Source organism: Amblyomma americanum, chromosome 9, assembly GCF_052857255.1.
Source record: "Amblyomma americanum isolate KBUSLIRL-KWMA chromosome 9, ASM5285725v1, whole genome shotgun sequence".
In the NCBI taxonomy this organism is placed as follows: domain Eukaryota; kingdom Metazoa; phylum Arthropoda; class Arachnida; order Ixodida; family Ixodidae; genus Amblyomma; species Amblyomma americanum.
This window is the reverse complement of record NC_135505.1, coordinates 82,454,473-82,478,542: the sequence shown is the minus strand read 5'-3', so window position 1 is coordinate 82,478,542 and position 24,070 is coordinate 82,454,473. Positions and strand designations below refer to the sequence as shown.

The 24,070-nt window shown below is 45.3% G+C and overlaps 1 long non-coding RNA gene across 1 annotated transcript; it reads right to left on the bottom strand.

Moving 5' to 3' along the window:
* Window positions 1–22,218: 22,218 nt before the first annotated feature.
* LOC144105526 (uncharacterized) lies at window positions 22,219–23,832 on the bottom strand. Its single transcript, XR_013308819.1, has 3 exons — window positions 23,675–23,832; window positions 22,819–22,912; window positions 22,219–22,285 (listed from the first exon to the last, which is right to left on the bottom strand). It is a non-coding gene; the product is annotated as an uncharacterized LOC144105526 (long non-coding RNA).
* Window positions 23,833–24,070: the final 238 nt, after the last annotated feature.

Sequence of the window (24,070 nt, the reverse complement as noted above, 5' to 3'; positions counted from 1 at the left end):
CAGCAGTCACTGCCTGTCCCAAGTAGACGTATTCTTTTACCCCTTCCAACACCTAACTACAAATTGTGAACTGCTGTTGTCTTGCGAAACTGTTGAACATTACTTTGGCTTTCTGCATTTTATTATCTAGGCCCACCGTTCTGCTCTGCCTGTCTAAATTATTGATGATGATTTGCACTTCACCTCCTGAGTGACTCAAGAAGAATGTCATCAACGAATTGCAGAATACTTGGGTAGTCTCCATAAAATCTTATCCCCAAGGGTTCCCAATTCAGGACTCGCAATACTTTCTATAAGGAGGCGGTGAATAGCATTAGCAACATCGTGTCTCCTTGCCTGCCGCCCTTCCTTATTGGAATTTATTGCTGATTTTACGGAGGACTATGTTATCTGTGCAGTTTCTATACTTAAATCTTCTATTATTTTGACATAAACATCTTCCACACTCTGATACCACAATGCCTGCATGAAACAGAGTCGAATGTTTCCTAATAGTCACTGACGACTATATATAGGTTTGGTTAAATTCTGCGAGTTTCTCTGAGAGTGTGAAAAGATCTATTACAGAATATACTTTAAGAAAGCCTGCCTGATCATTTGGCTGATTAAAGGCAAGGTTCGCCTGATTCTATTAGCTATTACCTTTGTAAATATCTTGTAGGCAAAGAACAAAAAGCTGATCGATGCGTAATTTATCACGTCCTAGGCATCTCCTTTCTAATGAGTTAAGATAATATTTGCGCTAATTCATCCTTCTGGTACTGTCGAGGTCACAAGTCATTGCGTATTCAGGGATTCTAGTTTTCCTGCACAATTATTCTCCCCTCCATCTCTCAACAGATCTGCTGCTACTTGCTCCTCACCAGATGCTTTTTTATGCGTTGAATATTGCAATCACTCAGTTCAGCCCTTGGGCGCGGCCGGGCAGCCACCAAACCACGTGACGTGACGTCACGACAGCCGGAGGAAAAGCTGTGCCCCAACTCGCGCGGTCGCGCGCGGCCGCAGCCACCACCTGACTCCCGCTCTTCCCGCTAGGGGCGCTGCGCCGGCGCGTGACGTCACGGAGGAAACGCTGGGCCCCAACTCGCGCGATCATGCCAACTGAGACTCTGTCTCTTCTTTCGTGACGTACGCGTACAACACCCCATTAATTCGACCATCTGCTTTACCCTTTATTCTTGTTGTACACGTGTGAGCGGCCGTGGCCGATGGAAGCCATCTTACGGTATACTCACGACGCCTCTGAGTGGACGCTCCTGTCAGAAGGTGCAGAGCATGCGGATGATAGTACTAAGTTGGCGAGTTCTTTTACCTCGGGATATCAAGCCCGCCAAAAGCTTCGCCACGACAAAGATCTGACGCCACACTTTTTTCCTACTGGATCACTAGTTTAACTCTGGGGTCCAGGCAGAGCACCGGGATTGTGTTTAAAGCTTCGCACCGAATACCACGGCGCTTATCGCAATTTCCAGCAAAAGCCGCCTGTAAATAGATCGTGGAGCCGCTCACCGATATCGAGACTTGCGCCGTCGCAGCCGAAAAAGTGCCCGCGCCAGGCACCTGAATGCATACTACATCCCGCTCCTCTTGTCCTCGCCATAGGCCGCCAGGGTGAATCCTCTTCATTCCTGGGCGATTGTAGCAAAACATAACGGCCTAGCCTGATGCCGCCTATGGAGATGACTGAGAAAGAAGAAGCGCCGGAACATTTCGCTTCGGTTTGACCGGCAGTCTTTTGCGTTGCCCGCTGTTTTTGTCGCCTGCAATGAATTTCATCCCCTGTTTTTTTTCAGCACAAACACCCGCTCAAAATGAATAGCCTGAAGCGTTTAGTTTGAAAGGAGTTAATCTTTCTTTGAGACGCATTGCCACAAAAAGAGGCACGAGAAGTTGTCAGCAGACCAACAGCACTCTCTTTTCGTTCTTACTGACCCCAGAGAATGCCACCAAACACGTTTTTCAGATACGTTTTGATACTGGGAACGTACTGCAAGAGCAGCTTGTTCATCGTAAATAAAAGTGCTAGAACGGTGACATTGCATGGATGCTTAAAATTGAGGATCGGAACAAATTTCGGTTGCGAGTGAAAATTTAACAGTTGTGTTTGCACTAGCCATCTTGTGCCAATATCTCGATGTTAGTTCCTGTATTTTTTCAAGTTTTAACGTTTCGGCATCTAGCGCAGCTTTCTGCCTTGTTGAATAAAGGGAGTGAAAGCGCAGTTTATAAACACGCATATGTTCATATTGGCGTGTCACCCACTTTTTAATACGCAATAATGTAGTTTCGAAAGATAAGGAACTCTACAATTGGTTTTTGTTACCCATGCGTTGATGCTTCGTTCGAAAAAAAATATATTAAGCATAATAACTTTACATTGCATTTATAATGCAGTGAACATATCATAGACATTTTAAAGGCATGATTTTTGTACTCCTGGTTGTGAGGTACGCGCACCTAAAGAAAAACGCTGAATTCTCAACGAAGTGACACACTAGGCCCCATTAAACTATTTCCAGAACGAAGTACGCGAGGTAAGAAAAAAAGTAAGTTTTAGCAAGAATCTACCCGTAGCTTCGAGTATCCTCGACAGTTAAAATTGCAAGCCTTGTGGAGATTATTTGCACAAAAACAAAGAATTGGGCTAACAGGAGAATAAGGCAAGTAGTATAAGGCAACGAGGTAACGTTTGGAGAGGGGAGAGTCTGAAGAGATAGGAATCTATGTACTTAGCGCTTCAAGCAGGATGCTTCAAATATAAAGCACAAATTCTTATTACCTCTGCTAGTTGAGATGTTTGGCGCGCAAGGAAGGCTAACGAATATCGTTACAAACCTGGTTGGAGAGAAATGTTTGGTCTTTTAGAGAACTGCTGGTTTAATTTCAGACACTAGGCAACTTTTGCAAAGCTAGTAACAACCCCTACAGTGTTTTTGTGTCTTTCTAGGTTTTTCAAAATAAGGTGAGGACGACTGTAAAAAGAGATCAATCGTTAATCGAACCTTCTTGCATATCAGCAGTTTCTTACGGGTTCCTTTCTGGCGGAATTCTCGTAACTGGTTGCTTGGTCTCGTATTATCCGGCGGCACCAAAGGTTTTAATGCCTTCCGGCTAGTAAATGGACGATGTAGAAGAAAACGGTAAAAGCTCGGCCAGCAAATCAAGAGTGATGGGCGTGTCGTCTTAGGTGTCACAGAAGGAGTCTACTGGTTCATTTTAAATCTCGATGCGAATGCAGCAGCAAAATAATCTTTTACGCCGCATTGTAGGGTGTCGTCATAATATATTTATATTCACAGCGTGTTTACGAGACATATTCCTAGGCTTGAGATTGAAACAGTTGGGGTTAAGATTTAATCATTATAATCATCTGCCATATATGTCCACTGAAGGGCAAAGGCCTCTCCCATGTCTCTTTATTTAACCCGCTCCTTTGGCAGTTGCTACCACCATATCCAAGTAAAGTTATTATTCTTATACACCCACCTATATTTCTGCCACCCGCTGCTACACTTGAATTCTCCTGGAATCCACTCCGTTACTCTTAAGGACCAGCGGTTATCTTCCCTCGCATTGCATGCTCTGCCCATTTCTATTTCTTCCTTCCTATTTCGACTAGGATGTCATTAACACGCATTTGTTCTATCACCCACTCCGCCCGCTTCCATTCTCTTAACGTTACACGTATCATTTTTCTTTCAGCCGCCATTTAGTTACCCTCTACGTTTATGCCCCGCACGTGAGTGACGGTAATCAACAAGCTCAAGTGTAGAATACTTTTTTTTGGAGGATATTGAAAAATTGAATCATGATCTGATTAAACCGCTCACATGCGCCCTCCCCTGTTGTTTTTAGGTTATTTCCCTATCCTTATTCAGATAATCGGTGTCTGCCTGCTTAAGTAGACGTATTCCCCTACACTTCGAACACCTCTCTGCCAATTGTGAGCTCCTGTTTCCTTGCCAGAATGTTGAGCATTAGTTACTTTGCAGTTATATATATATATATATATATATATATATATATATATATATATATATATATATATATAGAGAGAGAGAGAGAGAGAGAGAGAGAGAGGGGTTGTGGCTCAGCAGAACTTAGTTAATTGTCTTTTCAAAGGTAGCACAGGTTTAGGCTAAGTGTTAGTGCTGCGAGAGAGAAAAGAAACTTTTATATCGCGGATTAATTCGCAGAAGCCGAGTAGTCAAGGCCATAGCTCCGCTAGCAGTAGCTGCTTTGCGGAATACTGCGAGATCCAGGCTTGGTGGTCCAGTTTGTCACTGGAAGGGCCTCCTCTACCTGCTTGTATGCCGAGTGTGGCACTATTAACTTTGTGTACTTTGTCCTGGCATTCCCCACATGTATGGTAGAGCATGGGGATTGTTCTGCCCTAAGCGCAGTAGCTTGGCTATTGTGTGGGTCTAACCCTGTGTAAAATATAAAGACTTGAATAAGTGTCTGTATGATCCTCAAGTCAATGACATCTAACGAGGGCAGCTGTTTGTGTGGCAGTGAGAAATGTCTTCTTTCAAGCCTAAGGTGTTTCAGCCTGTCACCATGCGGTTCTACCACGGACGTGGTATAGGGATGGGTATCCGCTCGGTTTGTGAGAACATTGGACACATCATTTGTTTCATCGTTTCTGGCTAGGCCTCCCTCACGAGGTGTCAGTGTTATTCTGTGTGAGTTTCAGCGGGTACTAGTAGTGTGCTCGCCCTTCTGTGAGGTTTTTCCCACAAGGTATTCCCTGCAAGCTTGCTGGGAGTAGGTCACGACGTGCGTGTACCTGCCTTGTCGTTCTCGGGCCCTGATGGTGATGCCTATGGAAAGTGATTTCATTTCCGCAGGATCCTTGGCATAGATTGAGGCCCTAATGATCTGGCTGCGAGCAAGCTTAACGCCTCTGGATCGTCGTCGTTTTTTACATGCACAGTTCACGACAGAGAGCGAGCGAGGCTGCCACGCTACAATTAACACCCGACGAAAAGTGAGGCATTGGTTTGATCATATGGGGCACCTATGGGGCAGAAACGTGGAGGCTAACGAAAAGAGTTCCGCTTAAGTTAAGGACAACGCAGCGAGCCATGGAAAGAAAAATGATAGGTGTAACGTTAAGAGATCGGAAGCGGGCAGAGTGGGTGAGGGAACAAACACGGGTTAATGACATCCTAGTCGAAATCAAGAGAAAGAAATGGGCTTGGGCAGGGCATGTAATGCGAAGGCAAGATAACCGCTGGTCTTTAAGGGTAACGGAGTGGGTTCCAAGAGAAAGTAAGCGTAGCAGGGGGCGGCAGAAGGTTAGATGGGCGGATGAGATTAAGAAGTTTGCAGGCAAAGGGTGGATGCAGCTGGCAAAGGATAGGGTTAATTGAAGAGACATGTGAGAGGCCTTTGCCCTGCAGTGGGTGTAGTAGGGCTGATGATGATGATGATGATGATGAAAAGTGAGGCATCGTGCTTGCTTAGGAAGCACGCAGATCGTAGATCGGCGCAGATTGGCGGATCGTAGTATGAAGTGAGGCGGTCGACGCCCACTCTTTCACGGCAAGATGGCGCACGTTATGTAGCTGCGAAAACAGTTCAGTAATGCAGTTGATAGTAGAGGCCTTGCAGATAACACTGTACGGGCCTTGGTATCTTGAAAGGAGTTTTGTGAATAGGCCGGGACCGGTTGACGGAACCCAAAGCCACACGAGCAACAAGAGTATAGGACAGAGGAGGACTGGTATGGTTGCGAAGGCGTTTTTGGCGATTGTGGTCTTGCGTTGTAAGAGAGCATGGAAGCTGGCGGCATTCATGAGCACATGTCGCTGCTTGAGAAGGGGTCAGGGTTTGAGGCGCATCTGTGTGATAGGGAAGGACGGCATCCATGGTACAAGTAGGCTCGCGACCACAAGAAAAGAAAAAGGGTGAGAAGCCAGCTGTACTCTGGGTGTCAGTGTGGTGAGCATGTGTTACCAATGAGAGAAAGGGGTGCCAGTTTGAGTGCTCAGAGGCAGCATACATGGCCAGCATGTCGCTCAATGTCCGACTGAAACGTTCAGTCATCCGTTTGGTTTGCGGGTGGCTGGCCGCTGTAGAGCAGTGAACTAAGCGGCCCTGGCAAAGTAGGGCTTCGACGGTCTCTTAGATGAACACATGGCCGTGGTCCCTGAGAAATTCCTGAGGGGAACCATGGCGCAGAACGAGATGATGCATGACGATAGACGCGACATCTGACACAGACGCGGATGGCAAGGGTGAGATTTCTTCGTAACGTGCGAGGTGATCCACTAGCACTTTGACCCAGTGGTATCCAGACGTCGTGACTGGAAGGGGCCCATAGAGATTGATGCCAAGGTGGCCTGATGGGGACATTGGGCAAGACAAGTGCTTCATCGGAGTGATCGTAAGAACCGATGTTTTGTGACGTAGGCTTTCCGGCAATGAGGAAAGTACTGTCGGAAAAAACGGTATATTCTCCGCTAGTATATTCCCCGGGCAATGCCCAACGACGTAGACAGCCATAGGGGGCTTTTAGGGAATACAACCAGCCGAGGGCATGGTGATCGGTGACGACAGAGAAGGGGCGACCATTGATGTAAGGTCGCTACTTTAAACTACCAGAATGATTGGCAAACACTCAGTTTCCGTTACGGAATAATTCTGCTCAATGTTTCAGAAAATGAGGCTCTGAAACGCAACAACTTGTTTGGTGAAGCCGTGTTTACAGTGCGCCAGGACGGCACTAAGTCCCGCGCCATTGTTATCAGTGTGAATTTCAGTACGCATCCACAGGGTCTGCCCTGAAGGTAATGAGTGAATGTAAGAAGCACACTTTAATTGGAAGTATCTTTCAAGAAACATAATAACCTTCAACCTAGGCACACAAAGCGAGCACAGCGGGTCTCCGACCATTTGTAGGCGTCTTAGACGCCTACAAAGGTCTTCCATGGTGTTGTATTGGTGTCCTTTGAGAGCGCTTGAGAGACGAAGTTCCAGGGTGATATATCGGGGCTCTATGATGGTTGAGGAAGTGTGCTTACTCTTTTTCTGGTCAAAAGTGCCCTGACACTGAGCGACCTGAGCGACTGAACGTTGTCGTGGTGCAGAATCAATGACATTGCGATATCCGGACGCAAACACAGTACGAGTTGTTTCAGTATTTGGAGGGCTTAAACATAGAAATTTGCATTCATAATCACTCCAGAGGAATCAAGTTGCTTATTAACGATTTTCCTGAAGTCATAGCAGGTGATTACATGGAGTTTAGTTTGGAGTTCGACACCTGCACCTTCCTCGCATAGAGACATTTACCAATGTACCACTCTGAGTTATGTCGTTTTTTGTCTCATCCTGAAACACCCACATTTGATCTCCAAAGATACCTTGCTTTAGAATGTCTAGGTCAGTGTCGACTTGTTGCAACAATTCGGCTGAAACATTCATCCAGGTCTCCAATTGTAAAGTGCTGAAAATTCTTGGAACCATTTTTACGCACACCTTCTACATTGGCAAATGCTAAGCGACGATTTCGTGGACTTGCGTTTTTGGAATCTTCATGTATTCTGCAAACTATACGGACACTTCAATACCGATCAATAATAAATGAAGAACGGACCCAATGAGCCTTACCGTCCGTAACCGTCATCTACGAGCACCTGGTTCGCTGATCGTCGTTAACAACCTCACGGCCGTCTATAAATGCGCTGTGCCATTCTAACTCCTGCGAGCTGGACATTGCATCGTTCCCGTATGCTGCCTTGATCATGTCGAATGTCTCGGTAGGTGACTTACTCAGTTTAAGGCAAAACTTCATCGCGTAGCGCTGTTTCAACGTTCGCGGCACGATTTCCTTGACGCAGTGATGAAACAGGGGTACACGCTAAAAATATCCGCTCGCTTTGCCTTTGGCGGCTTTGGCGGCCAGAAAAAGCGCAATATATTTCAGCACTGAGCTCGTAATTCATTGTTTCGTATCATGCTCGTCCGCAACATGACAATTTCCTAAATGCCTGCGTGTTCGATTCCCTCGCATTTCTTTTCGGCAGCATTCCTTGAGCTGGAGAAATGCGGAATTTATTCTGGAATAACTATGCCGTAGCTTATGAGAGTTGAAGCCAAGAGAAGGAGAGGTAACTCGCACTTATAGTTTTGAGCTTAGAGTTTCTCCGAGTAATCTTCCGACGTATGGTGCAGCTCCACAATAAATCATAAAAACGCGCATCTAAAGAACCTTGATGAAAATTCGTACTTTATATGTGACAGTAGCTCATCTCTATCCTCATCATCTCCGCCACCAGCTAAAGCGTCCTAAACGTCTCGCTCATTAGGCAGTACTGAATATGCTTTAGAAACCTAGCTAGCTTTTGAACTATCCGGTTTGAAGAAGGCTTCTGAAGCCAGCAAACGTTTGGCGACACCCATAAGAAGAGAAGAAAGAACAGAGTGAGATGCTTCATTTAATTTCTAATTTCAGTTTTGCGAGTAATACAAACCCAGATGACGGCAAGAGAAGTGTAGTGCTGCATCACTGCTTGACAAGCCTCAGCAGGCCTCAGTATTCACGGCTAGCTACAAGAAACACAAAAGGTATCAACAATGATTCAGGTGCAAACAATCAGGAGTAAAGAATACAGCAAGACAGTGAAAATCAGCGTTACAAAGTTTGAAGACAAATGGCTAATAAAACACAAGTTAAACAATAACTCAGGTACAAGCAATCAAAAGTAAAAACAGAATAAAACAGTAAAAGACTCGGCGGGACGGAATTTCAGACAAATCGCTCATGAAATAGGCGTTACTACTACAAACCGAGAGGTAGACAGAGAGAAAGAACATTGAAACTACACCCTCGTACTCGACAACCAGCACATCAACCATGTAGCTTTTCCACAAAAAGAGAATAAATTTTGATCTAAAAGCGCATTCATAAATAGAGGTTACGAATGGGAGGCAGTGACATAGTACTGACTTCATTAAACAATGATGTGTTTAGAAACCCGGGTAAGATAGACCTGAACATCATGAACCTATATTTAGTCCTGATTTGTGGGGTTTGTAAAAGTCAGATCTCCAAGTTTCATAAGGAGATCTCCGAGGAGTAAGTGTTATGACATTAGAAAAGTAGGTGTCATTTCCGGGTACTGTTCATTTGTAAAAACAAACCTATAGTCAAACAATGGCTCACGGACCCAATCCTCTTAGCATAGATCATTGGTGTAAGTGGTAAATCATACGCATTGGCAACAGCGCGTAACAATCTTTTTTGTAGAACGGAAAGCTTGTTAATATTTGCGTGATTCGTATTTCCCCATACAAGAAAACAGTAACCTTATGACGAGTATACAAACTCATAATAGAGATTAATTCTCGCCTGCCAAGTTATAACATTTGTGTGACGTTAGATAATTCCAATAGATCGAGAGAGGGAAGAGAAGACTGCTTCTACATAGGCATCTCAAGTCATTGTCGATGCAGAAAATATTGCAACAGATTTGAAACCATATACGTGTCTGATAGCATTGCAACCTAAATAAATTGTAGGCGGATTAGGCACGTGTTTTCCCTGTAGGGCGAAAAGTAAGGCAGCAGTTTCTTTCTGATTTATTTTTAGAGAATTATAAAGGGACGGTGCTTTGTTAGCAGTCCCAGTAAATCATAGAACGTTCTATATAATGTAGGTCTCTTTGTCGTTTATGTTAGGAATATTCTTTGCACATATGTTGAAAGCAGGGGTGCCAAAATACTACTTGTACAAAATAGTTGCTGCCCAGTCATTCAAATAGCTACGATTTTGCGCTATACAGAATTGTGTGCAAAGCTTTTTAAAAGGATAACGTCATTTGTGCGCTCGTGCAGGCAATTACTCACGCTTCGTCCTGTTTTGCTGTTTTCAACCTTGCGACACGAAGGCAGATAGCTGTAAACTGCTTTGAGGCGACAATCGAAGTAGATTTTATGGTCCTCCCTACAGCCGTTCTTTTTTCGTCCTTTTCTTTTTCGTGCTTTTTTCTTGCGTCGTTTATTTGCTGCTGGAATTCTTTCGTTCATTCAATCTTTCTTTCTTCCCTTTGTTCCTGATTTATTCATCTCCACAATCCTGTCTGTTAAGAGGGAAAAAAATGCATGCTAACACTTATTCCGGTGGCAAACCTGTTCAGGTAATGGAAGACACTTTCTGCACACGGGTTGCAAGCAGTGTTCACTTGGATGGCTGGTCCGCACTCACGTGCACAACCTTCCGAGATTGAAAATCAACAAGCAAGCATTCACCTAAGAATAGAGCATTTTTTACAGGAATTCTAAAAAGGTTCGCATCTTCATTTCGGCACTTAACCTATGTTGACTATACGTACACATCACCAACATGCCAGTTCCTTTCAGTCGGACTGCTTCTCCTCTACCGCAATTGGCCATTGTCGACAAAGTGCACAAGCCCGATGCTCCCCTGTGAGCAATTGCGGATTTCCCCTTGTTGCCTCTCAACGTCTTGTCGAGTAACATTCACTGCGTTCTGGGGCCACTCACTGACGGAACATCCGCCCATATACTGAACTCCCGCATTCAAGCACCTTCACTGAACAGCGCTCCCGTTCCGCTCATTAAAAGAGCAGTCAAGGGAGCACTTGAATCAGCCTGGCAACTTATCGAACGGACATGCCCAGAGTAGAAAGTTGTGCCAATTCCTGGAGCTTTTCAATAAAGGAGCATTCTTTTGGCAAACCATCGCTACAGCAGTGGGCACGGCAGTTTAGGTGAGGACTGCGAGCCTGGCGGTGGTGGTAATTAGCAGCGTCTCATTTATAACGCGACCGCGTTAAAAGCCCCACTCCCAAGAAAACATAGTACCGGCGTTGTGAGCGAAAAATAACAGGAATTGCTCTGTCAGGTGGTTCCCAGAAGGAAACTAAGGAGGCATTGCTGCGTGACCTTGCAGCGTCATTACAACTTTCCCGCCGCATAGTGAGCAAACTTCTCTCCGCGTCAGGTGGCAAATAGATTACTTTGTTCGCTCCGCAAGAGCAGCGTGGGTATCTCAATGCCCCGCGCCGGAACCACCTGCCCTGATAGCAAATAGGTGCGTCCCTTAACCGCAGCACCAGATATCTATGAAAGTACAGTAGAGACTGGCCTGCATATAAGAGAATTCGCCCATTTCTTTCAGTAGCACAAGGTGGCGGGCCCATGTGGGTCCGACTTGGGCAATTATGGCTGGTGGCTGCCCGCAATAAACCTACATGGGTCCCTCGTGGGGGCAGTGCTGGTAAAAAACGTTTGGGCCGCCGATTTTATGCATGAGTGGCCCCCCGTCAGCTATGCATGGGCTTAAAAAGAGCGGACAGCCCACCTGCGTCGCGCCACAGATACATGCGGGCAACACTGCGGGCTCTATCACGGCGAAGTGTGGGCAGCCCCTCTTGGGGCTGCCCGTACAGAATGTTAAGGGAGCCACGGTGGTTTTTTGTGGGCAAAGAGATAGTATTCCCGCCTTCGGCCTACATGGGTCATTTGTGGAGAATACATGTGCTAAACCATGGGCTTCACATTGGCGAAGCGTTGTAGGCATGCAGTTTGGGCTGTGTGAGCAACACCTACTTTGTTCTCGCATGGGCATGGCGTGGGCGCATTTGTCATTCCCGCCTCTATCCTAAACAGGTTATGAAAGGGCTAAGCATGGGATGCATGCAGTTCGTGTACATAAAAGATGGGGCTACATGATGGCGTGGGCGGGCAACCCCTATAGGGGCTGCCCCTGCAGCACCTTCAAGGATCCGAAGAGGCTTGCTGCATGTGGGCAAACATCCAAAATTCCCGCCTATAGCCTGCAAGCGTGCTGCGTAGAAAATACTTGGGTGGCGCATGGGCACATATCTGCCATTCCCACAACTTCCCCGTGGGGAAGTGTGGGCTAAGTGTGGACTATGAAGTGGAAAATATGTGTGCATGAACTTGGGCTATGTGACGGTGAATTGAGGGCAACCCTGATGGGGGCTTCCCACGCATCACTCTGACGGCACTGTGTGCAGAAACAGGTAGTATATTTCTGAATGTAGCCTTCGTAAATCCGGCGTCGATTATTCTTGAGTTTGCAGTGCAGAAACATCACGCGTAATTTTAGCGATCGTTGCCAGGCGACACCTATGGACATCTAGACGTACTAACGTTAGCCTGGCTACATATCCTACATCACATTAAAAGGGCTGCATCGGTGCCACAGCGATGGAGCATGACCGCATGGGTGAAGTGCGGGAATACATATGGTCAGTAAATGGGCTGCCCACTAAGCACGTTGATGAAGCCAGACGGATGTGGCCAAATAGCTTGCATTCCCGCGTTCAATCTAAATAGATCCTGGAAATAATATGTAATTAAGTATGTATTTTAAGTTATATGCGCTTCAAAATGACAAAGCATGTAGGTAGTCAAATTGCGGCTGCCAGCAGTAACTGAGACGGTCCCCACGGCCAGCCTATACTCTGGTGCAAGTGGTTCTTGTTAGTTTTGTTTCGGGTCATTCGATAATTTGAGCCTTTTTATGGTCCCTTGATGTTCGATTTTTTGAGCGTTTGCAGTAAAACACATTCTGTTGAAAGCTACAATAGAACCTTCGAGATTAAATTTTTTTGAAGTTGAGTAAAACAGACTTGTTCAGCAGATCATATCTCTGTTGCATAGGCCGAAATGCGGTTTAGGAGATATTTGGTGCAGTGCTAAAAAACATGCACTGAAATGTGGGTAATCTTGTCTGCAAAAGACCAGAAAGAAAAGAGAGAAGCTAAGAAAGCAATTTGTAAAGTTGCTCTGCAAGGGACTGAACCATTGCCGCCTGCTTTTGACATGAAAACCGCACTGCTATGATACACGCAGGGGTGAGGCGCCTTAGTCTAACTGCAATTTTCTAACAGTTCGCAGTAATTATTTGCCATGACAGGCGCAACGCTAATAGCCACGCGCCAGCGCCTAGCCTGCTTCCCAACGCCGTTCAAATCCAGCGCGCTGGCTGCCAGGTCACGTGGCAGGACACAGCAAACCCTCCCCTCTCCTCTCCCTCTATGCATACCGGCGTGATGTCCGGCTAGGCCTTACGCCGTGCCGTGCCATGGTCCCCGCTGCTGTTCTTCGTGTGCTGTCTGTGTCCGATTTTGAAAATTGTTCCTTCAAACTTGCGTTTGCGTTTCCTGCTTATCGTAGCTTGCACCGCCTGTCAGCTGCAGCCGTTCGCGTACTTTTTGAAAAAGTGGCCACGCCGAGAAGCATGAAGCCGTTTCATGTTGACAACGCGTTCGACTTCAACCATAGCAGCCGCTGCAGCTTTTTTCTTACCGCAGCCGCGAACCAAGAGAAGAAAGCGGTTACTGCAAGGCGTCGAGTCTTCGTTTCCAGGTGAGACACTTAGTGTAGCGCAGGCGTGCGTGCAATTTGCGACCGCGAAAATAGACGAGCGAGCGCAAAAGCGAGAAGAAACGGAAGGAAAGAGGCTCTGTCAGCTCTGTCCTGTTCGCTTCCCTTCGGCATTGTGCGTGAGTCACTGGATGTTTCCGCGGCTGCAAAGTGCATTACACATCGAATCATCAACCTGCTGATCTGTCAGACTTCAGAGTGTATGCATTGCGACGGGAGCACAGAGGTGTATGCATAGATGCGTTTTCTAAATGACAGGCATGCGTAGGAGTCCGAAATGTAAATGTGGCAATTGTCTACCGCCCAGCAAGGCGCGTGGCTATGTTTTGGGCTTTCGTTAAGGTGGTTGCCCGACTTCCTGTTCACTATTCGACGTATGACAGGATCGTGCACTGCCTGCAGGCGTGTTTTTTGATGCCACCATGCACCTTTCCAACGAAGCACCTGCGGTTGGCGGCATTTCTAAATCCCTCCACGAAAAAGTGCGACGCCTAGCGGCGGCGCCATCTTGGAGTGCCTGCGTCCGTGCACTACGTTGGTGTTGGCATAGCTTGCTGCGTCTCCTCTTGGTTTTCGGCCACAACCTGCGACTGTTTTTGCTTGCAGTTCTTTTTTTGATTTCGTGATTTTTGAAGCATCTCTGCGCTCAAAGGCACGGTTGTACTTGATTTCGGACGGTTTGAATGCCGATCTCACGGTGCGCGATTGCCCGATGCCCTCGACGGACACAACCGTACGAACGCTACCGTCGTGCGCGGTGGTACCTTAGCAAACCAAACTTGTGGACATTGAAGGTAAGACGTCTTTTTGCACTATTTGGTGACTCTCAGCCACCGACTCCGCTATGTTGCTTGCACAGAAAGGCCGACGCGATACCCACCGGTCACTTGTATACGTCTTGCGTTACGTTACGCGTGAATCCAGCAGATGCATTGATCGCGATATTAAATGCGCCAAATAGCCTTTAACCGGGTACGATATGTGCGCTGAATAGAGTGACGAGGCGAGGACTGCGGTTTTTACTAAATTGTGAGGGCAAGGCGAACAACGCGACATTCACAAATCAGTTTTTTTTTTGTTCGGAGCCTGCCCACTTCGGCTGAGTGAGCACTCCTTTGTGTGGAGAGGCGAAGGTTAATAACTCGCGAGGGAGCAGTCACTCCGAACTGCGCAAGGAAGCAAGCGATACGGGCAAAATCTTCGCGCGGCGGGGCATCCTTCGCATGGCCTTTCGTTCGGAAGTTTGATTATGTGAGCAGTTTACTTCCGAGGTTGTGTATGCGGCGGCACTGCCAGAAGGGGCTTCCAGTACCGTAGAATGCATATTGCGGGAGACTGGCATACTGCGATCCTTTCTTCCCGCTCGAGAGTCACAACGAAGCACAGCTGACAGCTATTCGTTGTGTAATGCGTTGTGGCTATCCGCCATTGTCAGAGTCGCGTGCCTGATTACGAGCGTGGCCTCTAGCGCTCGTGGTATGCATACACTGAGTATGCATGGTACTTATCGCCAAATACGGCTTGCTGTCTAGCTTGCTTTTTATCCCACCATTAGACGAAAATAAGTAATGCCAGGAGTACAGAGGTACATTATGTGCATGAGTGTAGATTTTTTGTTTTGGCAAATAAGTATGAACAGTGCTCGGCAGGGGCATTCATACTGTGGCAATTAACCGGCAGCATTATTCTGTAAATGGATGCACCATTGCAAAAGTAGCAATGCAAATTTATGAGGTGCAAGCAACTTTTGTCATGCAACTTGCTAGGATTATTTTCCAGGCGTACTCAAAAAGCCATGGACATTATAGATTCTTTTTTTTCCCCAGTCAAAACGCACTACAGGATTCTAAGACAGAAAATTTCTGTAGTCTGTAGTCTTGTCGTATTTTGGGCATGTCTTGTGTAGTCTGTCTTGTCTTCTGTAGTCTGTCTTGTCTTTTGTAGTCCTGTCTTCTGTAGTGTGTCTTGTGTAGTGCTCGTACACTGTGTAACAGTCGTTACTGTCACCTGTCAATTAACACAGGATTTGGGTTCTGGAGTAGGCTATGCACAAAAATTCACAGCTTGTTATTGGTCGCCTGTCAATTAACACAAGCTTTGTGCATTCCAGAGTAATTCGTGCACAAAACCACTAGAATTGAAAAGAAAATGATCAATATTTATTTACTGTTTCGTGCTTTTTTTTCGAGCTTGCTGATGCATGCTGTCCAGCGTTGTCCTGGCCGCAGGTTCCTAGATACATCGCCCATGAGCCAAGAAAAATGGTTTTTGTCTTGGCTGAAAAAAACAAAAAATAGAGATCACCGCTGCTACCTGCGCAAAAAAAAAATGTGAAAGCGTTGATGCTTCCTCGACACAGGTCGCCTTTCAAATTTGGCGCCATGGTTGTTTTCTCGTTCACTTGATTGGTTATCAATTAACTCTTATTTTACCCTCATTTCATCCCAGCAACGATTTCGAGTTTTAAAATTTCCCTCCACGGATCGTTCCTGCCCACTCACTGAATACCCGCCCAGTCTAATCACGCGTTCATTGCCTTTCACTTCTCAATAATTACCTGATTGCCTCTAATTTATCATTCTTTTTCCTATCTCCTGGTTAAGTATAGGACACTTATCACTGGTCACGTGATTGCTCATTTCGAGTTTTCAAACTTGGCGCCAAGCTTTGGCTTAGTCCATACTTCCAGTTTTTCAAACTAGGCACTACGCTGTAGCTCCACCTACTTTCAGCGTTTTCAAATTTCGTGGCACTTTTTCTCTGGCCCAGCCACTTTTTGGACATTTTTGGCTGTAAATATTATCCGATTATGAAATTTTCTTTTCGAGCAGCATCCTCACATCATCCTCTGCCAATTACACAACCAATCGTATGACGCTATCTCTTCTGAGTTGCCCACAACTGCTGCGGACACGATCCCCGGCAACATAGCCTAGTAAACTTCTCACTTTATTCAAAATGTTGTAATACTGAACAAGGCTTATGACTGGCCGAGTTGGTACTGACTCACCTTAAAACCAGCCAGAACACACAAGACATGAGCTCAAGAGGCGGAACTAACAAAAATTTAATTGAAGATTTTGATTATTTGATTTGTGAGGGTTTAACGTCCCAAAGCGACTCGGGCTATGAGGGACGCCGTAGTGGAGGGCTCCAGAAATTTTGACCACCTGGGGTTCATTAGCGAGCACTGACAACGCACAGTACACGGGCCTCTAAAATTTCGCCTCCATTGAAATTTGACTGGTGCGGCCAGGATTGAACCCTGCGTCTTTTGGGACTGCAGCAGAGCGCAATAACCACTGAGCCATTGCGGCGGCATCATTGAAGGAAAGCCGCAAAAGGAGACCCGCGAAGAGATACAAGCGCACAATAACCCAAAGCAGTGAAAGGGCGAAGTGCAATCAAAGGTCACTGGCATACTAATGAATCATCTAAAAAAGCAAATTCCTTACGATGAAGGTTTTCCGATGGCTTAGCCACACGCGTCCTTAGCCTTACCGATGTAGTAAGCCTCAACTATCTACCGACAGATTTATCCCTTCCATAAACCACTGATGTGTCGTGGAAATTAGGCATGCAAAGAGACATGTCATCCTCAGATTTGCATTCACAAGATTGAGCATACAGTGCCAGATAAGAAATTGCCTCTCCCCTATAGAGTGAAAGTGCTCAGTCTAGTGCAAATTCAAATATCTGCCTGTATGCCCATATTAGTTGCAGCCATAAGGCAGTGGAACGCAATAAACTCCATTACTTTTGCAAGTGGTGAACCTTTTTTTGTGACACTGTCCATTGTGGACAAGTACCCAGTTTTATCAAGCCTTCTTAATGGCGGCGCAAAGGCCTCCTGTCTTGCAATTCGCTGTCAAGACAACAGCAGCATTACGCTTTCCCGCGACTTTCTTGAGACTGTGAAATACTGTGGAGGTAAGGTGTATCAGCATCATCGGGGTATGCGCTCCTTACCCTCGAGCGAGTGAAAACATACTATGACAGGTTGTTGAGATGGGCAATTGGGCACCCAGCTGCTTGGAAACCTGCTACAAGAATGCGTCCTCAGCAGTGATGGCATGACTTATCTAATGCTGATATCGTGCACACGGTTGCTCACCCATCAAGTGTTTCCATCTTTACTGACCTTAACCAGCGACAAATACACCTCTTCACCATCCTTCCTCAGCAACGAGTGGTCCGACTCGTAGCTAAAAAGAGCTTTCCCCGATCTTTAGCTGTAGCCCCGACAAACATATTCGTCCACAAAGCGCAAGTCTGCATCAAGAAACTGCTAACGGTTCTGCTTAGACAATTCTGATGTAAAAGACAGGCCTTGACCGCATGCCTTAAAGACTCCTAAAACATCTTGTGCCAACTTATCTGAGCCTTCTATGTCCAGAAAAATTACAGTCATGAACATAACGAAATGCTACTATGCCAAGGTCTTCCAAACAGGGCTCTAATGCCTTATTGACTTTAGACAAAAAAATGTTGCTGAGCAAAGGTACGACCTGCGTGTAAATACCACCCTGCCAACTGACAAATGCGGATTTGAAGTAAAAGGACAACAGCCCCAAGAAGCCAGCAACCAAAATCACGCAATCATCTGTAAAAGCATGTTCATTGTTCACCCTGATGCAGTTTGCACATACCTAAGAGGTCTATCATGTGACAATAAATAGTGCAGGCCCTCCATGTCGATGCTCACTGCAGAGCACCTGCCCAGGTTGCTGTCCACAAGAAACTAGAACTCCACAGAACTCCACTTTTGTGAGTTGGCAAGGCAGTATTTACATCATAAATCAGGCATATGCAGAGGGTCCCAGGTTGCACTGTTCCTCCGCGACATTCTTCTGTCCAAAGTAGATACCGCATCAAAGCCCTGTTTGGAAGGCCTCGGCATAGTAGCATTTCGTTATGTTGATAGCTACCTAATTTTTTTGCACAAGGAGGGCTCAGATAAGTTGGCACAAGATGTTTTAGAAATCTTTAGGCATGTGGTCAAAGCCTATCTTTTAGGTCTGAATTTCACTAAGCATAACCGTTTGTAGCTTCTTGACATAGACCTGCGCTTTGCGAACGACCACATATGTTGGCGCCAAAGCCCAAGATCAGGAAGCCTTTTAGCTACGAGTTGAACCACTCGAGGCTGGTGAAGGACAGGTTGGCAATCACATGCATCACGACTGCTTTATGGAAGTCATGCCTTCATAGTGTTTAGAATGCATTCTCGGAGCAGGTTTCCAAGCCAATGGCACCCGGGTTCCCACTTGCCCATCTTGCGCACCTGTCAGAGTGTGTTTTTACTCTCTCGTGGGAACGGAACACCGTTCACATGATGCTGACGTAGTTGAGCAGCACAAAAAGACGGGCTCTATACCTTACCTCCACGCCATTTCGCACCATCCCAAGAAAGTTGCACCAAAGTATGATGTTGCTGTTGTCTTGACCGCTAAAAGTAAGGTAGGAGCCCTTTGCTTCTTCGTTCACCACTTGCAAAAGTAAACCGGTTTTTTGCATTCCACTGCCTCGTAGCGGAAACTACTATGGGCAGACAAGCAGATATCTGAATGTGCGCCTGGCTGAGAGCACTTTCACTCTATAGAGAGGAAGGCGAATTTTCACCTGACACTGCACGTTCAATCTCGTGAATGCTTTCGGAGGACGACCTTTCTCTTTGCACGCCTGATTTCTGCGGCACATCAGTGGTTTAGGGAAGTGATAAATCTGTCCGGATATAGTTGAGGCTTGCTACATCAGTAAGGCTAAAAACAAGTGCCTGGCTAAACCGTCCGTGAACCTTCACTGTAAGGAATTAGTTTTTTAGATGGTTTACTAGTACGTCAGTGCCTTTTGGTTATTTTTTGCCGTCTCACTGCTTTGGGGTCTTGCGTGCTTGAATCTCTTTGCAGGTCTTCTTTTGCCACTTTCCTTCAATAAAATTTAAGTTGTTAGACCAGCGTCATCTTGTGCTCATCTCTTCTCCTGTTTTGTGTCTTCCGGCTGGTTTTAAGATGTAATACTGAAAGCCGAAAGAAAGCCATTTTAGAGTCAAGTGCACTTATATTGGCCACAGCTATAATGAATGATCATTTATTACAAAAAATAGTGCTTACTTCATTAATTTATGCATGAAGTATATGACACTGCATCAAAATAAAAAAGGACTAAGCCTCTAACCCTCATGGCCAAACTGCAGTTACAGCAAACAAAAGGACACCATAAACCTGCCCCACATGCAAAAGCTTGCACTACAGGCCAATGCAGAAATAAGATCAGATTACTTCCCAAACTGCATGACACTGCCACGCAAAGTAAAAATTGTGACAGGCAATAAAGGAGCAACAAAAAGCAAACTGTAGGTAGCAGCCAATCTCATGCAGACAAGCTACAAGGTCAGGCCAACATAGACGTGGAAGAAATTTGAAAAAAAAGCCACAACAAGCATATAATTTTTATGGTTTTCACAGCCCTTTAAATGGCAAATACTTTCCTGAAAAAAACATAACAGAAGCGGCAATTTTTTTTCGGCAATCAATTTTTTTCATGTACTTCATTATTCTTGAAGCATGGGCGGGCATAGAGTAGTCAGATTAGTGCATGCGTTCCTAAGCAATGCCATGCCAAAAACTACTTACAGAAAAAGCTTGCCTTACTGAGTGAATACCACTGGCCATCCACTAATTTCTCAGCCTGCTCCAGGTCCCTGGCAAAAATCACACGCAACTTGGTGGCTTGCACAACTTCCATGCAACTCTTGGTCTTTAGCCGGAAAAAAATTGAGGGATCAGTGAGATATAAAATTTTACATGCATTGCTTTGTTTCAATGACCGACTAAGAAAGAAACAGCGGTTTTTGTGAGCACAACTATTTTTTCACACTAGCTTTCTACAGTAAACCATGTTTATCGCGACCTAATTCACACTGACTTGCTGCACAGCCCCAGCACTACTGTGTATAGCTCTATGGTTTCAAATGCTAGTTAGCTCTGAGCCCTTGGGCTAGCACTCGTTAATGCAGAAAACCTCGGAAATGGCAACCAGAGCTTCGAGCTTTAAGCCATAGGTATTCAGAAGCTCAGTGGTCTGTGGGAGAACTTTTGGCTGGGTGACACAGCAGCAAATGCTTCTCCAGCTACTTTCACTCCATTGCAAAAAACTCGCACAGCAGAGACCTGTCCTCCATTTTGCATTGCAGAAATAATCACTGAAATTGAAAGCACGCATACTAAATGCACACCTACCTTCCAACACAGCTTCATAATAATGGGTATAATTATTGGAATGAAATACCAGTCAGTACATGTAGTTTTCAGTTTATCCAAAAATTATAAGCAACCGACAAACAATAAACATTAAAAGAGAAATAAAATAACCAGAATTGTTTAAAAATTCTGTCAGAATTATGTGACATCCACTACACTCCAGCAGTTCTTCGCAATTGTGCACCTTCAAACCACACTTTCTTACAGGCACATTTGCACAGAAATTGGGTTGAACCTGATCTTTAAGAATCTTTTTTGGTGCAACAGTAAGAAGAAACCAGGTTTTACTCAAAAACAAAGGGCCCTACACATTGCATCACAAGCCCAGATGGTGCACTTGAGTCGCCTCTTATGCTTATGCAAGAAACAGGAACAGAGATATCTTGACTAAATCAAAAAAAGAGGAAGTGCAATGCATGTGTAATGCAGAGCTGATATAAGCAATACCACACTAAAACACTGGGAGATTCCAAGAGTAGGTGAATGCATGAATGGGTGGCAATCAGGTGGCTAAATGGGATTAGGAAATTTGAGGAAAAAGGGTGGTAGCATGTGGCACAGGAGACAGTTACCTTAAATGAACTAGAGAACCATTGTTCTGCACTTTTTTTTAACAGCACATTCACACGACAGACAAAACCACTAACTCCAGGAACAGACTGAGCATCATGCAACTCAATGTCAGTCACCATTGCAAATGGCACCAGCACCGGAGGCTGCACATGAGGAAAAGGACATATTTTTGCTCTCAACTTTGAGCAGCAGTCAGCTGCGCCTTTAGGAGCAAAGCTCTAAATTACGGCAACATTGGCACTTTGTTTTACTGACATGAGGGTGCTTGTGAGCGTGCAAGTCCCATGTTTGTTTTGCACCAAATGTGTTAATTGCGAGGTATGTTTAACTAAAGAGGGGCATCTAACATGGGCATCAGCTCTTCATTACTTCTCTTCTATATCCCTCCCTTATATCACTGTTCAAGTGTCCACCAAAATGGGAGACAGTTACTTTTACATTTCCTTGAATTTTCCTTCAACTAATTTTAAATTTTTCAAGTATACAGCTTTAAGAAGGTAGAGGTACAAACTGTGCAGTATAACCATATGCTATGGAAATAAACCAGCAATAATTCTGTGCTGACAGCAGCTTGCCTAGTGCATTGCAAGGATGCTATACCATACAAGGATTGGTGTCATCGTGCAAAGTTACATTACTGACTGACAATTTGGTCTCTGTGTCAGAAATACTGGTAAACCATCATTGTAGAGCACAATGTTTTTAAAGGGATAAATGAACATATAGGTCCTTTTCGAGGACACATATGCTACCAGGCAACAGGTGTGCAATGTCAAAGCACGTTTATGTTGACAGCAGCTGCATCAAGAGCTACATCAGCGACTATATTTTGTACAAGCCTACAGTTCCGGTAATTATAAGCTGAGGTACTGCTGTGAAGTGCATGTAGAGTTTCATGCATTTCTAAACCTAGCTGCAAGTCTATATTGAAAATATTTTTCTAAATAGGCAGCTAAGATATGCATCACTGAAAAAGAATAACTACCATTAATGTATCAGGAGGGATGACACAGCCGAAGGCAGGAAGCACGCATGGCCCAATAGATGCTTGCCGCTGGCAACTGCAAATAAATACATCCAGAGCAACAGCTGTCAGTGGCTGTAGCCATGTCATGAATGACAAGAGAGGAAGTCGTCTACTGCTTTAAAAACTAAACTTAGACGCAATATAAGTAAATAAAAAACCAATGAGCTAGCCCATGACAAAACAAATGAACAGATTTTATGTAATGCACCCATATACATTCTTTGAGAAGAGTCACAATGACTGTTATAACCGCACTGAAAGATGAGCTGGCTGAAATACCGCACACCAATTTGAATATAGGATGTGCAGGTTTTCATTAATTCCTATCATGGTGCCTTGCACCAATGTCTAGGTATTAAATTGAAAGTTGCAACCAGTCTGCCTTGGTTAAATGAGGAGAGAGAATGGAAAAAAGCATGCCTTCACTAGCAAGAAGCTTGATATCTCACAGCACAGCTTGGCATCATAGAAAAATTGCTAGCGCATTTAACAAATCTGCATAAAATTAAAAGCTGCACAAATTTATCGACTGGCAATGCAAGTAAAGGCAAGAGAAACAAAAAATACCAAAGAACACTCGTGAGTGCGGCGAAGGGAGGTCTGTGGGTAGGATCCCGTGCCTGGGAAGAGTTCCGAGCTCGGAGAATCGCCGGCACCACAGCTGATGGCACGCAACCAAGAATAAATAACAAAGCGAAAATAAGTAACAAAAAAAACATCGACAATGGCGAAAGACTTGAATGCGGGCCACAAAAGCGAGGGATATAGCAAAAAGGTAGAAATCCTAAATAATTGTGCAGTTGCATATCCGACAGCTCGCAGTGCTCAGAAGGAGAGGAAGCATCAACGTTTACAGCTCAGGAGACGCAAGATTGATCTAACTTTGACATAACACTGCCTCAAATCCTGTTCCACCGGGGAAGCACAGAGAAGTTTACAAATGACAAGGCGATGAATATGAACTAGCCTTTCGCATGCGATCACTGTCTCAAAATTTAGTAGGACGCATATTAAGGCACAAGCACTAATCCGATGAGTACTAACCCTGAGCAAAATAGTGCGGTGTCTGATCGCAGCTGGCCTAGCGCGAGCGCTCCGCCGCGCGGCACTTCTCGCTCATTGTCTTCTACGCAGTGCAAATCCAAGCTTTTGCACCGAGTGTCGAAGCGCTAGCAAGCGAAAGCGTAACTCTGTTGTGATATCTCGTGCCATTTTTATTTACCACGGCACGCGAATAATAAATGCACATAAAGACAATGAGAACAACACTTGTCATGCAGGGTATAGGCCCTGCTTTTTTGGCGCCGCATTATAGCTGCGGCAACCGCAGGCGGACTGCCTCCACTCACATCCCTATATAGCCGCATACAAATAGTGCGTGTGAATACAGATCATTAGCAAAGAAACGCAGAGCGGGTCTCACCGGCCATGCGATTCATCCAGGCTTAGTAAAACAGCGCAGGAGTCTTCGTTCCTCTAACAGATGAAAAGACGTCGCAGCACTCTTCATGGCTTACCCGTTGAAACTCGCCAATGTTGACAGGCCGAAATCCTGGTCGTTGGCTTCCAAAACACACTCCTGCTCACCATCCTATTGAATGAGTTCTTCACACGTGTTCGCCCTACAAGTACTCAAGCAATGCCTCAAAGAGGCAAATAATACAAAACACGACCTGTCGGTTGCGCTGCAATGGCGCCGACGGCTGCGCTTTCGTGTCGGTGAAAAATTACAACCGACAAAAAAATTTGTTTTTTAAACCATGAATACTTATATTATCTTCACAACAATGACACTGCATTTATTTTAAATTATTTTTAG